The 19,304-nt window shown below is 41.2% G+C and overlaps 1 protein-coding gene across 1 annotated transcript in view; it reads right to left on the bottom strand.

Annotated features, from left to right (window-relative positions):
• jus (julius seizure) overlaps nucleotides 1-10,293 on the bottom strand; it is a 452,703-nt gene extending 442,410 nt beyond the window's left edge. The window contains exon 1 of the mRNA XM_065229845.1: nucleotides 10,209-10,293. The gene's annotated coding sequence lies outside the window, so the exon portion shown is untranslated. The remainder of the gene's footprint in view (nucleotides 1-10,208) is intronic.
• Nucleotides 10,294-19,304: the final 9,011 nt, after the last annotated feature.

Raw genomic sequence — 19,304 nt, 5'->3', positions numbered from 1 at the left:
TGGGGTCTTGGAGGGCCGACAGTTCTCCATGCCATACTTACACAGCAAAGTGTCGATGTACGCTAACAACTTTAATGTGTAGAAGCATCCCTCTCTCCCTATCTCATAGCCCAAGAAATGACGCACGGAGCCTAGCGAAGTAACGTCGAATTTCTTCCGGAGATTGACCTTGGCTATATCGGATTCGCTTGCTCTGCCAATCAACAAGTCGTCAACGTAGACTAAAATGATGACAAACGGTTTCTCGTATCGTATGTAGAGACATGGGTCTGCGGCGCTTGGCTTGAACTTTAGCTCGAGGAGTACAGAGTGTAATGCTTTATTCCAGCATCTAGCGGACTGGCGCAGCCCGTATATACTTTTACGAAGCCTACATACCTTTTGCTCGTGCCCTGGAACCGCAAAGCCTGGAGGTTGCTGCATATACAGCTCTTCTTCGATGGTGCCGTTGAGGCCTAACTAAGGCCGTTCGAACGTCGTACTGCTTCAGGAACAGCTGCTTCTTCCCTGCAACGACGAGCAGCGCACGCAACGTAGCCTGCCGCGTGACTGGTGCATACACCTCCGTGATATCCACACCGAAACACTGTGAGTATCCCTGTGCGACGATACGGGCCTTATGCTTCACTATGCTGCCCGTCTCATCCCGCTTTATCTTGAATACCCATTTCGCACCAATGGACTTCTTGCCCGGTGGCAGATCCGATAGTTCCCACGTACTGTTCACTTTGTGTGCTTCGATCTCTTCCCGCATAGCGCGTTGCCAAACAGGTACACTCAATGCATCACGAAAGTCACTGGGTTCTTCGCCATGTAGCCCTTGTCCAACAATAAAGTCCTCATACCTGTTTGGTAACACACCACGCGTACGCCGATGTTGGCGGTTCATCACTGATCCATCTGGCACTTCCGGTTCATCACTCTGTTCTTCAAAGCCAGGAAAGTCACTATCAATTGTGTCTTCTGCGTCTTCATACACCGACTGACGCTCTTCTTCCTGCGTCTTTTCATCTTCACTGTGTTCAAACACTACCACTGGGTTTTCTTCACTCTCCGTCACTGGATCATCTGGAACACGCCGCTCCCCTGCTGCATATCCGGAAGCGCGCTTGCCTCCTCTCGCAGCCCGGATCCTTTCGGGAGCTCCAGGAACTCAGCATCTCGACTAAAGACTATGCGATTGGTTTCGACATCAAGAAAGCGAAAACCTTTGTGGCAGCCGGAATAGCCCACGAACACAAGCTTCTTCGATCAAGGATCAAATTTCTTGCGCTTGGTGTCTGGTATACGAACATACGCTTCACATCCAAAGATTCGGAGATCTGTCAAGTTCGGTTTGTTGCCTGTCCACAACTCGAATGGCGTCCTCTCAACTGCTCTGGATGGAGCCGGTTCTGGATGAACGTGGCCGTGAGAATCGCTTCTCCCCAATAGAGCTTAGGAAGGTTGGCATCTAATAACATACAGCAGGCCATTTCTTGGAGGGACCTGTTCTTTCTCTCGGCTACTCCATTTGACTGCGGTGAGTAGGGAGTCGAGAACTGCTGCTGTATGCCCTCCGATCTGCAGAACTGCTTCAGCCTCTCGCCTACATATTCTCCTCCTCCATCAGAACGTAGTACACAAAGCTTCCTGTCGAAGATATTTTCCACCCACCGAACATATTCCATAATTTTGTCGGCAGCTTCGTCCTTCGACTTCAGCAGGAACACTACGCAAAACCGACTGAAATCGTCGATTAGGGTGATGAAATACTTGTTCCCGCTTGGCGTAGGGTTTTCCATGGGCCCGCAGAGCGGTGTGTATGATGTCGAGCGGCCGCTTCGACTTCCGGTCTTGAACCTGTGGAAAGGGCTTTCGTACCAACTTACCCCTCAGGCAGCACTCACACACCAACCGTTCTCCGCAATCCGTCAGTTTGATTCCGCTGGCAAAATCCTGTGTCACGATTGCATTTACAACACTAATGTCGCGATGGCCCATTCGCATATGCCACGTATGCTGGCAGTTCACACCATGATTTCCCGCAACCGACAAACACTGTTCTGCCAGCTTTAACTTGTACTGGCAGCCGACCAGCTCGCCTACGGCTAGGATGGTATCATCAGCCGTTTTGATTGAGCAGCCTGTTGCCCCAAAAACTACTGTGAGGCCTTTCGTTGCGAGCTTCCGGACAGAGATCAACCCGCCTTCCAACGAGGGAACCAACAACACATTCTCGAGAGTAATTGCAACGCGTTCACCCTTGGCATTCACGCCCAGAACTACGCCACTTCCTACTCCGGCCGATTTTGTTTTCGTTCCATCCGCCAGGGTCACATCCACGACGGCTTCGCGTTTAAAATCCACGAAAAACTCACGGTCGTTGGTCATGTGGCACGTGCAGCCACTGTCGATCGTCCACGCTCCACGAATAACGTCACCGGCCATAAAGCACACGGCCCCACAGACAACATCATCCGTGACCGCTTGCTTCGAACGATCACCACCGCCGCCCCCCGCTTGGGCTTGTTTTGCTTTCGGCTTAACAGCCTGGTTGGATCCCGTCGGCTTACGATTTTCACTAGCATTTTCACCACCTTTTTCCGCGAGAAATTTACGGCAGTTTCTCTGAAAATGTCCCGGCTTCGAACAATAGAAACACTTCTTTTCACGCTTTTCTCTGTCGGCAACCCGCAGCGCTTTCTCACTGTTGTCACCACGTCCACTGGGACCCGCACGCTTTTGGTACTCGTCACGCAACCGAGCTACCACTAGATCCATCGTGAGATCTTCCTGCGGTCGATTCTCTAACGACGTCACGAAACTACTGTGCGACGGCGGAAGACTGCGCAGCATCATAATTATGCGCAGCAGCTCACTGAGTTCCACCCCCGCATTGTCGAGGCGCTCATACAAACACTCAATTTCTTCAAGATGCCTCTCGAAGTCACCGCCCTCGCACAAATTCTTCGAGCATAATTGCTGCAACAACATTGCCTGGTTACCGATGGTGGCCTTCTCATGATACACTCGCAAATTTTCCCACATCTAATGAGCCGTTTCACATTTCTTCACAAAGCGGAGTTGACTGTCCTCAACGAACAGAGCGATGGTCGCTCTCGCTTTGATATCGTTCTTCTTCCACTGCGGAAATTCTTCATCGATCTCCTCCGGCATCGGTTGACCGATCGTATCCCACAAATCCTCTCGTTCCAGCAAAGATCGCATGCGGAACTTCCACGAGGCATAATTTCCATTGCCGAGCTTGGCAAACGATGCCTTCCAGCCGTCGACCATTTTGTCTTTACACTATCGCAATAGGTATCGCGCCGCAACAAATCTCTTCGAAAAGCCTACTCAGAAACTTCCCGGAAAACCACAACTCCACCGAAACACTTCACTACTTCACACTCCCAGATGCCTGGGCCCATAACCTGAAGGACGGACAACCAGCAGATAGGCGGAACCGGAGCAAAAACGGATAGCAAAGGTTTTTCTCTAAGCGGAATAAACACGCGACCGAACTCAAGCGAAACGTGTTTATTTGTGTCAAAGTACAAGTGTGCAAAAAGAGAGAAAAAAGATAGCACTCAACGTGCATAGAAACAAAGGTAGTTAAATTAATTTTCTCCGTAGTTCCCTTTGGTAGCAAGGTATCGGTAGTAGCGAGGTGCTCATCATACTCCATCAAGGTGAGGGAATCCTCAGTTAAACAGTTCACCATTCAAGAGATTTTATCTATCTGAGCAACTTTGCCGAAACCAGCAACCATCTATGTATGTATTTGATCGGAGTTTCGATATTGGAACGAGTCACGAGTCTACGGGCGTGGAACGATATGACAACCGTCACATCCACACAAACTGAGACAAAACAATCAGTTCTTCTCTCTCTGTTCTATCGATAGCCACAGCAAGCAAGTACGCAATTGGTTAAATGCGGCCAAAAAGGTTGATCAATATTCAATAGTTTTCTAATGATTAACTACTATATTCTTTATACCAAGCGAATCTTACATCAAGTCTGCATCAAATGGTGTGATAAGAAATGAAATTCTTTGCATTGAAAACCTGACACTGTTTCGTCACACAATTTTTTGAATTTGCATCCCAGTATATTCCACAAAGACGTCAACATATCTAAAATCTTTTTTTTTTTTTTTCCTTTGGTTTGTTTTTTTCGTCGATCTTGTTTTCCGTGCTGAGCACCAATGCTACCGACGTGCCAGGAAGGCAGCTCCCACACCTGGACCCTACCTATCGACCCATCAACTCATGAACCGGGGACCAACGGCTTTACTTCCCATCCGAAGGAAGGCGTGATCAGAGATGTTATGCCTCAGAACATCCCGGCGGCGCCGACTGGGATTGAACCCAGGCCTACTGGGGTGAGAGGTAATCACGCTTACCACTACACCTTATCTAAAATCTTAGACCTATATACATTTTCAAAATATATTAGGTCTAAAATAGGTATACAAAATATGTTAAGGACGCAATAAAATTCCCGGTTAAGTTCCAGTTCTCCTGGTTTTCACGGTTAAGTGGTCACGGTGGCCATCCTGTTAGACAACATGTTCAAAAATTGAATTTGAATTGATGGTTGGATTGAAATTTTACATCGGGATAGCAGCTTCAACAGATCCTACAGATAGGCTCAATATTGTCAATTTGACAACCGCAGCTTTAATAACACTAGTTTACAGCATTTTTGAACTGGGTAAGGTGATGATCATTTCCAATGCAAAATCCTACGCTGAATTCAATGCCGTGGTCAGAAAAAATTAAAGTAGAGCCATTTTTGAGATATACAAAAATTTTGATTTTTTGAATTTTGGACAAAAGTACGATTACTAAAATGTCAATATCTTTGGAACTAGTGCACCAATTTTAAATCTTTTTTTCATGAAAATGAAGCTAAATAAATTTGCTATCGTTCACTAGAATATTATGTCTTGATTAAAAATTTAATTTTGAAGTCATTTAAAAATTTACAGCATTTTTTTTTATTTTTCCTGCGAATTTTCCATAAAAATCTTGTTTTAATCAACATTTTTAATGGGATAAAAAGATTCAAAAAATCATTCCATAATTTATTCTTGAAGTCCATTCAAAACAGGAGAAAATGAGCCTTTAATGGATGAAATCGGTTGGAAATTGTCGAAGTTATGAGCATTTTTGTAAAACACTTAAAAATGTTGCTGAAATACAACAGCTTTAGAGTTCCTTTTCTAGGTGTCGTTGTAAGCATCCAAATCGCATGTAAAGTTTTCATGGGAGATTCTTTTCTCTACATATCAATTTGAATAAGGCATATCAGGATTTAAAACCGAGTTGATACAAAAGAAATTTATTTAGGTTTTATTAAAAATGATTGAGAATCGAATGACTTTGTCTTCGATGTTTTGAACTTGTTTCTCGAATCAGAAACCAACAATAGTCACCCATCATTGCTTCATCCCAAAACCCTTGGTAACGACGTTCCATCATCTTCATTTGTTGGTGAAAACGTTCGCCGTGCTCATCACTCTTTCCGGGAAAAATCCATGTGAGAATGTAGGAAATGTATCTTCAAAGACATATTCACACCTGTGTTCAGTGAAATAAAAGGATTTGAAATTAATTATATGTAACAAACACAATATTTTTGATTTATACCTATTTTCTCATAATTTTTGAGCAATTCATCGACGGCTTCCTCATAATCTGGGCTTCTGAAATTTCCTAAAAAGGTCGTGACAACACGCTGGAACGATTTCCACGCTTCTTCCTCATCTGGTGTCAAAACTGTATTGAATGCGGAATCATTGAGCAGTTTTTTGATCTGTGGGCCAACAAATACACCTTCCTTTATCTTTGCGTCAGATAAATTTGGAAATACTGATTTCAAGTACTGGAATGCCGGCCCTTCTTTTTGCAACGCTTTGACGAAATTTTTTAATTAGCCCAAGTTTTATATGTAGTGGTGGAAGTATTATGCGTTCTTTTACCACAAGAGGATCATTTTTAACGTTGTCTTTACCAATTGTGAAATTATCCCGTTTTGGCCAATCTTTTCGGACGTAGTGTTCCTTACGAGCTCGACTGTCCCATTTACACAAAAAACACATATATTTTGTGTATCCCTGTTGCAATCCAGTCAACATGGCAACCACTTTAAGATCGGAACAAATTTTCCAATTGTGTTGATTATAATTTATCAAATTGAGCAATATAGCCATTGATTCATACGTTTCCTTCATATTCACGGCATGAGCTAATGGAATAGTAGGTTTCTCATTCCCTTGATGCAGTAAAACGGCTTTCAAGCTCAACTTGCTGCTATCGATGAATAAACGCCATTCAGCTGGATCATATGGCTCACCAAACTTTTCAAACAAGCCGTTTACGTCATAGCAAAAACATGCCTTGTCCTTTGTAGAATAATATTTGTCAAATTTCTTGTGACGATTCCTGTGACAAGAAATTTTGACCTCCTTGCTCAGCATGTTGTGTTCTTTCAAGCGTGATGCCAGCAATTCGGATTTCTCCTTCGATAAGTCGAGATCTCGCACCAAATCATTAAATTCGGATTGTGTAAACAGTTTTGGGTTTCTTTCCAATTCCACCTCGAAGTCTTCCTCGCATTCCTCCTTGAATTCCTCCTCACTTTTTGTAACGGTCGATTCAACAGAGGGCGCTCGTTTCCGCTTTGGATAAACAGGATACGGGACCGAACTTGAATGTGGAACAGGTTTTGTCATAGAAGCTACTTGTGGATACTCAACTGTTTTGTGACGTCCTTGTTGCTTAACTTTTGTCAAGCAGAAATAACAATCCGTTGCATGACAAAACGGTCGACGCCATATGGTGGGCATGTCAAAGGACAAATAGCGACTGACAGATAACAAATAAGTGATTTAGTAAGTAAGACATTAACACTTATCAAAAATAGATGAAGTAAGATAATGTCGATCAGGAAAGAACAAAGCACTACCATGCTGTACATAAATTGTTTATATGAAAGTTATTCAAAAAATCAATTTACCTTGCGCCTGACATCCATCTAGCCAAGCACGTTTTGCACGAACTACATAATACTTTTGGAATCCACGGTTCGTCAAAGTCTCCAGGATCAACGTTCAGTTTGCAACGAAGCAGTGAAATTGACCGATTTTGTAAATATATAGTTGCCACACGCGTAACAAAACTTTTGAGGATCATTTTTACACTTGAATTCACGTTTTGTCGTATACATCGTTAAGCAATGTTAAAGAAAGAAAGCTGTCAAATTGAGTTGGTTGCGTTAGGTTCTCGCCGAGCGGTCTCACAAACACTAGCGTAAATTATATTGTTGAAAATATCCCATTTAATTTTGCGTGACAGCTGGTAGTGTTAGTGAAATGCACCGTTTGCGTACACGTCCGCAGAAAGGCTTACTGGAAGTGGTGCATGAACCTAGGAGCGGGACAACGGCCAATCTTGGAACATTCAATTTCCATGATTTTACAAAAAATTTCATAACTTCGACAATTTCCAACCGATTTCATCCATTAAAGGCTCATTTTCTCCAGTTTTTAATGGACTTTAAGAATAAATTATGGAATGATTTTTTTGAATCTTTTTATCCCATTAAAAATGTTGATTAAAACAAGATTTTTATGGAAAATTCACAGGAAAAATAAAAAAAATGCTGTAAATTTTTAAATGATTTCAAAATTAAATTTTTAATCAAGGCATAATATTCTAGTAAACGATAGAAAATTTATTTAGCTTCATTTTCATAAAAAAATATTTAAAATTAATGCACTAGTTCCAAAGATATTAACATTTTAGTAATCGTACTTTTGTCCAAAATTCAAAAAATCAAAATTTTTGTATATCTCAAAAATGGCTCTACTTTAATTTTTTCTGACCACGGCATTGAATTCAGCGTAGGATTTTGCATTAGAAACGTTGGTCAACCACTAAAGTTCACACTTTTTATGTTGTTTTGTAAACTAGTGTAATTGGTCGCTTGATGTAATGCACGATTTGGCTGAAGGGAGTTATTCCACTTACAGTGCAACTGGTATTAAGTAGGTACTCTAAGCAAAAAGAACTGGGTTTCGCAGAGAAGTTTATAAATCATCGTATCAGCTCTTTTTCTTACGGATACGCAGACCGCAAAAACCGACCTATGTCGAACATAACTCAGGACATGCTAACTGCACCAGGAGCGCACAGGTTGAGACAAACTGCAGTGCAAAACATCTTACTGCTAAGAGCATTCCCCTTTTTATTTGGTCATAAGGTTCCGCAGGATTGTCCGTATATGGTTATGATTGAACATTTGATAAACATCACTAGAACATTGTTTTTTCCAATTGTATCTGAAAATATTCTGGCATGGTTAGACGAGCATTTACGTCTTTTTGATGACATATTCTATTCCCATTTCAAGAGACGTAGTGGCAATGTAAAACAGTTCAATTGTTTACCTTTTGAACAAAAAAAACAAGGCTGCTAAGAACCAGGCGACTACTTGTCGCAACTTCAAGAACATATCGACAGTGAGCATTCATAAGGGCGTATACGCGATGATCGATTCTCTTCATCGATTTTCTCTTTTCTTAATAACTCGCTAGATTTAACGTTTGTCGGTGCGTTTGTTGTTGCTTTTGAAAGCCAATACAACCTATTACAACTCTACATTGAACAAATTCTACAAAATTGTTTAGCTTAGCTGTAGCAATGCAAAGAGAAAAACGATGAAGAGAATCGATCATCGCGTATACGCCCTTATGCATGCTCACTGTCGATATGTAAGAGTTTGGCGCAACGTCAGTTTTTCAAAATGGTGTTAGAAGTTCTTGACAATCCATTTAGTGACAAAATAATATATAAATCGGGTTCAACGAAGCCTAAGCAAGACACGCTCAGCGCCGTACATCTGGATAGTACGGTTAATTTTGTTTTCAACCTCAAAGCTGTTTTCATCAATGGTATTAAATTCCGGAGGAATCTCATCGTTGCTTTAAAAGAAAACCAAAACTTATTTTATCCGACATATGGAGTCATCAGAGAAATTTTAGATATTGACGGTCAATTGTTCATGCTACTGCGAGCGTGGGTTACCATGTACTACGATGATTTTGTCCAAGCTTATGAAGTGCAGGTATCAGAACGTGATGTACTTGTCAAGATCGACAACATTTTTCAACACGAGATTCGATAGTGAGAAGAAGTACATTTCAAGAAGAATCTTCAACCAAGATTATTAATTCAAATCTTAAGAAGTTTACCGAAGGAGAAGTCTATGTTTAAACACAGGTAATTGGTATCTCATTTCAAATATTGTTCCTGAACTATTTTAATTTCTACATCACACAAACTAACTGGTTCTTGTACTTATGTACGCTGAATTACTAACACCCTTTACAACTATATCTTCGTTTCATATGGCGTAGGAAACATAAAAATCGCAAACATAAACTATCTGACAATTTCAACTTTATTTCATTGCAATCGTAAGTCTTCAATTAAGGGGATCAGAAGAAAAGGGTGTAAGTGATAAACATAAATTTCAACTACTATATATGATGAGCAGTACACAATTATAAGCACAATCCCCCCTGTTAACTTGTCTACGTAAAATATGGGCAGCCTCTAATATAAACAGCGTATATACAATTTTGAACAAAATAACGATAACTGAAATATTATCATGTCATGTGAATTGTAAACCAATCAATTCAAATCAGCATGATTTAAAGGGTTCGATTTCCATAAATACTCATCACACAAACAAACGTGAACCCGACCGAGAGTTGAATATCCATACATTTTCCTATGGAGTACCCCGAATTGTCTTTTATAGTCATAATTAGGGGAGAACAGTACATAATGCACCCCCGGGGTAAGACGCACTTTTTCATTTTATTTTGAGTTTTTCTTGGAATTTTAAATCCAATTCTAGGATTTATCATGCAGGATTTTGAGTTCAGATACTATGCTAGAAGTGCTGCTTGATAAGACAACAAAAAAGTTACTTAAAAGCCATGAAAAACACAAATGAAAGTCAGCTGGTGCGTTCTGCCCAGGGGGTGCGTTCTATACCATTCTCCCCTACTTGCGCTTCTTCCATTTCATCCTATCAAAATATTAGGCATTTTTCACTACAACCCTATGACCAGCTTTAACCGCAGCACAGACCATCACGAGATCGATTACGATTAAAAAAGCTATATTAGACTAGATTAGACTTACTTGCTTGAATTAATCCGATCCCCTCGAATCACTAACGCCCTCTGAGCTGTTAACGAAGGCCTTCATCAACTGGTTTCACATCCACTGGAAGTTACATCACTCAACTCTGGCACTTCCTTCGTGGTCAAACATTTTAACGGCACTACACAACTGCTCCTCGGGTGTGTGACAACAAGCTTCCTTGCAATTATACTCGCAAAATATGATCAACAAAGACGCGAACAGCTGACTGATTACGATTAGAAAAGCAAAACAAACCCTAAGAGGAAGAGGAGTCAACTCGACAGTGAGCATGCATAAGGGCGAAAACGCGATGATCGATTATCTTCGTCAATTTTCTCTTTTGTTAATAACTAGCTAGATTTAACGTTTCTCGGTGCGTTTGCTGTTGCTTTTGATAGCCAATACAACCTGTTACAACTCTGCATTGAACAAATTCTAGAAAATTGTTTCGCTTAGCTGTAGCAATGCAAAGAGAAAATCTATGAAGAGAATCAATTATCGCGTATATGCCCTTATGCATGCTCACTGTCGAACTGGCTTATAAACAACAATTTCTGCATCAACATTTCAATAGGGCGAATCTGCTTTTGTAAACTATGACTTCAGTCGTCAATTTATGGAGAATCGAAGATTATCCAAGCCGATAAATAATATCAGCTGGCAAAGGAATTATGCCCCTATCTATTACTGTTGTTAATTTATGAGGATACACTTTTATTCGCCAGAAACCAACGATTGAAGTCATGGTTTACAAAAACAGATTGACCCTATTGAAATTTTTCTGCTGATTTGTTTATCTGTGTACTCATATTATTTATATTGAGTTATCAATCGAGTTGTTGTTATTGAGTTTACATTTATTGAAATACAATTTTTTAAATAAATTTCAGTCAGTGAAGGCATCAACGACGTTGAAACATTCCTCGAGATTTTGTTCGTCTCCGCCTGAAAACAAAATTGATCAAAACCATACAGGAAATACAGAATGAATATCTAAGCGACCCTATCATTGAAGGACTCAAGTACGATCCACTAGACATATCAGAGAGCCCCGAATACAGAAATCATCCAGCTACCAACCCTTATCATGGAATCATATTAGAAAAGGTTTGATATTTGATAAATTAAAGCAAAATAATGAATGATCCAATATCTTATTTAGGTTATCGACGTTGATGTTATTTTGAACCGAACAAGATCAGGAAAAGAAATCATGGAGCTGCTTCGGTTAATTTTTTTTTAGCAAAACTCGGTTATTTTTGCGGAAATGTTCCGTAATTAATAACCGGATAATTGCAACAAAAAAACTAAATGACGAGCCGGTCGGTAAGCAATGAGAACCGAAATGATCAGTAATTTTAACTAATTGCTCAGTAAATTTTGACACATCGTTCGAAGTGATAGAATACCGAGTAACCGGTAATTGAAATTAATCACCGAGTTGATCACCGAGCACTCAGCTGTTATAATTTCGGTAATTTTTTTACCGGGCTCGGTAATCTCGATTGAGTGTGTGGGTCTCAGGGTCGGCTTACTATTTGGTAATCACGAAGAGCTCGCGCACAAGATGGCAAGACCTGACTAGAGATATTGTGTAGTGTGAATTGAATGAATTTAATTTGAAGAGAAACGAGGTTTATTATTTAGCCAATTGTTATATTGATGGGATTGGGTTAGTTAGCTTCAATTTATTGTTCTGTTTGTGGGTGTGGGTAAACAGACTGCGAGCGCTCGCTGCTGCTGTTGCTGACGAAGAATAGTGGCTGGTGGTTTCCAAAACGATGGCGAATGATCGTTTAACCGCACGATGGTTTGGCTGGGTTTGTTGATGTTGTGTGGCAGTGTTAGCCTTTCAGGTGTCCTCCCTCATTCACGGAGATTGGCACGGCCCAGGACGATACAAGAGTTACCGTGTCGTGAAGGAAATCAACCGGTCAGCACTCGCATTTTTTTTTTTCAGTTACCATGGGGACGTAATTTGTGATTAGCCTCGGTTCCTTTCACATTTCAGTGAACGTAGTCGCGTTGTTGCTGAGTTCCATATCACCTGAACCACTGATTCTCTACAATTCTACAGACAGCCTTACACACTTAGAATTTTTTACAGAATTCGGTAAACAAAAACACCGAAATTGATCTGTAAAATGTATATTACAGATTATTCGGTAAAAGTTAGGTATTTTCCATCAATTTGTCACAGACTTACCGAAATACTGTAAATAAAAATAAATACCGAACAATCTGTAATGTTTTTTACTGAATTATCTGTAACACATGGAAATTTACCATAAATCGGTAATTTCTCACCGAACTTCTGTAAGAACCTTGTGCAGCCATCTTGTCAAATCTGGAAAGCAAAAAAAATCACAAGTGCTTGACGCGCCGGTAGTAAAAGTATCTGAAAAAGTGCGAAAATGGACAATTTCATGGACAAATTGCATGGACAGGACGAAAGGATAGTCAGTATCTTCCGTAAGTAATATAAAACACTTATTTAATTGTGAACTTTTGTTCTAGCCTTCGATAATCTGTTTTTTTTGCCATGCCCAAGTTCCCGGCTACGTTGCTGGCTTGCACCGCCATGTAAACACCCATATAAAAAATAATGATTTCCGCTCGTGTGTTACGTTTTTTGATTGTACATTTCCACAATGCAATTCACGATTTGCCAAATTTTACACTCTCAAAAGGCACATAATTGAGAAACATCCCTTGGATAATGTTATGAACAGAACACTTGAACATGACTTACGGCATACATTAAACACTGACGAATATCAGGAACAGCAGGAACATGAGCAGTAATGCAACTGGAAGAGATTCGAAGGATTATTAATCTTAACGTTTGTCGATTGACAAGCGATGTTAGCAACAATCAATACGAAACTAACGATTTTAAATTGGCTCACCACTTTAGTAGCCTATTGGTCCCAAGCAAACGATTAACGTACCCTATTCTAGTCGAAATTCTAGTACTACGCAATGTTTGTTTTGATTCGCTATGAAAATTTGACAGATACAATGAGGGGTTATTGGTTTTTCCTATGTTTCGAGGGGTGAATCTATTAGCTTGGGACCGAAGAGAGTACCAGAGCTGAGCCAAAAAGTTGAGCACGTTATTTCGGGACCTTCTGGTCTTAGAGTTACCTCTATGATGTTAGTCTGCCACAATCCAAAGTCAGAGAAATAATCAAGTTTTGTGATTCAACTATTCAGCATGTTACTGATTACTTGGAGAAACAAGTCTTTAAGTTTCTGGAACTTCATAGCATTACGCTTCCTTATAGCGAGCTCATAAGGTTGCGAAACACTTTTCATCTGAACGATATGTTTTCCCAAATCGACTCGTTTACGAAGCAAAACAAATTTTTAGATAAAATGACCGTGCAAACCCCTGCTCCCCGAGACATTCTGTTGAGCCGTCGACAAGATGTCCGTCACATAAATTCGCTCCCTAAGAAGGTTTTGGTTAACGAAACAGCGTCGTACATAAGCATTGTAGATACGCTTAAATTATTATTCAGAGATCCTAGTGCAAGACAGCTTTTGGAAGAGCCAGAATCAGTAGACACTCCTTGTGTTATAGAGTTTAGCTCGTTCAAAACGGGAGAATTGTTCAAAACCAATGAGTATTTCAAAGAAAATCCAAACTGCATTCGTTTGAGCTTATATCAGGATGATGTTGAGCTGTGTAATGCATTAAGTTCAAGGGCTGGAGTTAATAAAATTTGCAACTTCAGCTTTAAAATACAGCATATACCAGAAAAGTGGAACAGCTCACCCCGAACAGTGTTTCCATTACTTTTTTGCACCTCCATTGATGCTAAAAAGCATGGATACAAAAAAGTACTCCAACCCTTGATCGATGATTTGAAAAGACTGGAAGGAGGTGTTACAGTGTTCTACGGCAATCAACAATTTGTGATAAAAGCAGTGGTCACCATGTTTTGTGGTGACACATTAGCGGTACACGACGTGTTTGGGCTGTTAGGGCCAAGTGCCAAGTATTTCTGCCGTATTTGCCAGATATCCAGGGCCGAGTTTCATAACAATCCTTCAGGTGAATTCCCCCTTCGAAACAGGCAATGGTATGACAACCAACTTAAAGCAGTTCAAAATGGAGAGGTTTCTTCGAAAGATTGCGGATTGAAGCCTATCGGTTGTGTCCTCAACGAACTTCAAAACTTTCACACATCTGCAAACTATAACCTTGATTGTATGCATGATCTAGCAGAAGGAGTGGTCCCATTGTCAATCCAGTTAGTACTCTCCAATTATTCCAAGCAAAGGGATCTGAAAATTAATGCAACCTATATAAACAATCGTATAAACACATTTGCCTATGGATACACTGATCGCCATAACAAGCCATCAGCAAACTTTACGGAGGAAATGCTGTCCCATCCCAATTTACACAGAATAAAGCAAACATCGGCACAAACTTTATTACCTCTGAAGTTTTCCATTTCTCTTTGGTCACAAAATCCCATCTGATTGCCAATTGATGAATATGATCGGGCACTTAATCAACATTGTGAGAATAATTATGTCTACAGTAGTTTCAGAACACCTGCTACTTCAATTACAGGATCACCTAACATTTTTCGAACAAACCTTTTATACAACTTTTAACCGTCGCATAAATAAACTTCACCATCTAAAACACTACGCTCTATGCATAATGAAAAGTGGTGCCATGAAGCAGTATAATTGTTTGCAGTTTGAACAAACTAATAAAGTAGGAAAAGATCAATATTTTTTTTTTTTTTTTGTTAATTACTTTATTTGTACAGGCTCATTCGAATAAACTTTACAGAGCCAAGTTATCATTTTCTTTATACATTATAAATGTCTTAAATCTAAAATTAAAGGATTGAAACCGATTACTCGCGGTCTTCTCGAGGTTAGTGGATGACAATTGTTTGGATCGGGAGAGGGAAAAGGAGATTTTGAATATGATTTATGATTCAAAAATTACACTATTTCTAAAACAAATACTTAATCCTATCGACGTTATATCAACTCTGTAATTATACAATTATTACAGAAACAAATCTACAAAAAAAAAATACACACACACATACAAAACACAAACTAAACACAAGGTTAATCAAACTTACAATCTATGGTTAATATTCTTCAAGAAAACATATATGAGTTGCATAAACTCCAGATCGCGTCTAGCCAAAATACCCCGAACTGGAACATTAGGTTGTCTACCTCGAGCCCGAAGGGAATCGTACAACTCGGATCTGACTCCACGGTGCTCAGCACATGACCAAATAATGTGATCTGCGTCCTGGTAACCTTGTCCACATTCACAGAGATTGCTGTCCCCCAGCCCAACACGGAACAAGTGAGCGCTTAGTGAATAGTGATTGGACATGAGGCGAGACATCACACGAATGAAGTCTCGACCCACATCCAACCCCTTGAACCAAGGACACTTCGACACCTTAGGGATAATTGAATACAACCATCGTCCCAAACTCCCTTCACTCCATTTATTTTGCCAGCTGGCGAGGGACTGTTGACGATAAATGAAGAAAAATTCGTCGTAGGCGATTTGTCGATCGTAAATATCGCCTTCCATAGCGCCCACCTTTGCAAGCGAGTCCGCCTTCTCATTGCCCGGAATCGAGCAATGAGATGGGACCCATGCAAAGGTGATGACAAAAGATCTTAAAGATAAAGCACTTAGAAGCTCTCGTATTTTCATGAGAATAGCCTCGACAGAACTGAGACTATCCGTAAAAATAAAATAATGATCTGGTGCAAGTGAGGCGATCGTTTCTATCGTATAATGTATTGCCGCCAGTTCAGCAGCATATACGGAACAAGGAGCATGAAGCATTCGAGAGGCGCTATGAAATTCGTTATAAATACCAAAACCAGCGGACGCCTCTATTAGTGATCCATCTGTGAAGAACGATCTTGCGGAATCAACTTGGCCAAACTTTGCAGCGTAAATTGACGGAACAATCATGGAACGATGATGCTCTGGGATTCCACGAATCTCCCGCGTCATAGATAAATCAAAACTAACTGAATTGCCGAAGTCGGAGAAGACTACACGATGGGGATTATGCTGTGAAGGGCTGACATCCTGAGTTATGTACACGTAGTACAATGACATAAAACGAGTTTGAGGGTTTAGCTCAAGAAGCTTCTCAAAGTTTGCAATCACCAGTGGGTTCATAATTTCACAACGGGTGAGGAGCCTGAGGGATAATTCCGAAAACCGATCAGAGAGTGGCAACATGCCCGCTAACACTTCGAGACTCATCGTATGAGTCGAGTGCATGCATCCTAACGCGATACGAAGACAGCGATACTGGATCCGTTCCAGTTTGATGATGTGAGTTTTAGCCGCCGACTGGAAACAAAAACTACCGTATTCTAAAACCGATAAAATCGTTGTCCGGTACAACGTTAGAAGATCTTGCGGATGGGCTCCCCACCACGTTCCGGTAATTGTTCGGAGAAAATTGATCCTTTGTTGGCATTTCCGCTTCAGATACTCAATGTGGGATCTCCAGGTGCATTTTGAATCGAACCAGACCCCAAGATATTTGAAGGACATAGAATGAGTGATCGGCTTACCCAAAAGTTGAAGCTTCGGTTGTGCTGGGCTATGCTTCCTAGAAAAAACGACCAACTCAGTTTTCTCCGTGGAGAATTCGATACCTAGCTGGATAGCCCAAGTAGACAAATTGTCTAAGGTATCCTGTAAGGGTCCTTGCAAGTCGGCCTCTCTGGGTCCTGTCATAGACACTACTCCGTCATCTGCAAGTTGTCTCAACGTGCAGTTGTCCCTTAGACAATTGTCAATTTCTCTGACGTAGAAATTATACAGAAGGGGGCTTAAACATGAGCCCTGGGGGAGACCCATGTAGCTAAATCGTGAAGCTGTAGAGTTTCCATGAGAAAAGCTCATATGTTTCTCTGACAGCAAATTGTACAAAAAGTTATTTATTAATGGAGAAAGGCCACAAGCGTGGAGTTTGTCTGAAAGGACTTCAACGGATACTGAATCAAAAGCCCCCTTGATATCCAAGAATACAGAAGCCATTTGCTCTTTTTTAGCAAAAGCCAACTGAATTTCTGTGGAAAGCAACGCGAGACAGTCGTTCGTTCCCTTGCCCCTACGGAATCCAAATTGAGTATCTGAGAGTAGGTGGTTCGTCTCAACCCATTTGTCCAAGCGAAAAAGGATCATTTTCTCCAACAATTTTCGAATGCACGATAGCATCGCGATGGGACGATACGAGTTGTGATCTGACGCGGGTTTTCCAGGCTTTTTAATGGCTATAACTCTCACCCGCCTCCAATCATCCGGAACAATATTAAGCTCCAGGAACTGACCAAACAAGTTCAACATGCGCCTCTTAGCGACGTCTGGGAGGTTCTTCAACAAGTTGAACTTGATTCTATCAGCCCCCGGAGCCGAATTGCCACACGAAAGGAGCGCGAGTGAGAGCTCCAGCATTGAAAAAGGCTGGCTGATCTCGTCTACCGAATTCGTCGTTTCGCGAGGAATCATCTGTGCCGGCACAGAATCAGGACATACTTTTCGCGCGAACTTGAGAATCCAACTATCGGAGTACTCCTCGCTCTCGTTGTTTGAAGACCGGTTACGCATCCTTCGCGCCGCATTCCAAAGCGTATTCATCGACGTTTCGCGCGATAATCCGTCCACGAATTGCCGCCAGTATCCGCGTTTCTTGGCTTTGATGAGGCTCTTGAGTTCGCGTTCAAGAGCCGAGTACGCTTCGAAATGTACGGGTGTTCCACGTTTCCGGAAAAGCTTAAACGCGTCGGACTTTTTACGATAAACCTCAGTGCATTGCTGGTCCCACCAAGGGGAAGGAGGTTTCCTACGGAAAGACGTTCCTGGAACCGGCCGAGTTTGAGCTTGAAGCGCGCTGTCCAAGATCAGATTGGAGAGGAAGTTATATTCCTCCAACGGTGGAAGCCCTTCTACCGACGTTAGGGCATCTTCTATCACATTCTTGAACTTTGTCCAATCGATATTACGGGTAAGATCGTACGCGACGTTAACGGGTTCCGACGGATTGAACCCACTGGCAACTGAAACTTTGATCGGCAAGTGATCACTACCGTGGGGATCTTGGATCACATTCCACGTGCAATCCAACGATAATGAGTTAGAGCAAAGTGTGAGGTCTAATCTACTTCCATTCGAGGATGGGCCAGCCAAACGTGTTACTTCTCCATTGTTAAGAATTGTCATATTAAAGCTGTCGCAGAGGTCATATATCAAAGTAGAACGGTTGTCATCATGCAGTTCCCCCCAGCCTGTACCGTGGGAATTCAAATCTCCCATAATCAACCGTGGAGCAGGAAGTACCGAACAGATATCTGAAAGTTGTTTGCGATTAACAACGGCTCTAGGAGGAATATAAACAGAAGCAATACAAAGGCTCTTACCTTTAATAATAGCCTGACATGCAACAACTTCAATACCTGGAAATTGTGGAAGATTCACTCTATAGAAGGAATGGCACTTTTTGATCCCCAAAAGTACCCCTCCTCCACGCGAATCCTCACGATCCAGTCGAATAATGTTAAAATCATAAAAAGGAAGATCGATATCTGAAGAGAGCCAAGTTTCACAAACAGCAAATGCATCACAATCATTATTGTGAATTAAAAACTTAAAAGAATCTAATTTAGGAATGAGACTTCGACAATTCCACTGTAGAACAGTGATCAAATCCCCGACCTCGTTTGGAAAATTATCCATCGAAGGAAATGATTGCTGCAATGAGGGGCCACTTCAATGTCAATTGCTTCAAGAGGGTCTTCACAGAAGGAAGCATTGCCAGAACAATGCTTTTGAGAGGATCAGAAATATTGAGGTACTTGAGAATATCGTCCACAATTTTATCAAATGAGAACAACCCGGATGAAGAAGGGGCTTCTGTTCTTAAAAATGGGGCATCAGGGGTTTTTGATGTCCCCGGGAGAGATGGAAAGTTCTGGTTATAGTCAGTTCTGCGGAAACCAGGAGGAGTTGAAACTTCCTTTTTTCCATCACTCCTTGATTTGGGCAAGCTGATTTGGGGTTCC

The sequence above is a fragment of the Ochlerotatus camptorhynchus genome, unplaced genomic scaffold, assembly GCF_037179485.1.
Source record: "Ochlerotatus camptorhynchus isolate MF236.1 unplaced genomic scaffold, CSIRO-AGI_Acam_v1.1 ptg000323l, whole genome shotgun sequence".
Taxonomy (NCBI): domain Eukaryota; kingdom Metazoa; phylum Arthropoda; class Insecta; order Diptera; family Culicidae; genus Ochlerotatus; species Ochlerotatus camptorhynchus.
The sequence above is the reverse complement of the archived record's forward strand: the minus strand, read 5'-3'. Positions and strand labels throughout refer to the sequence as shown.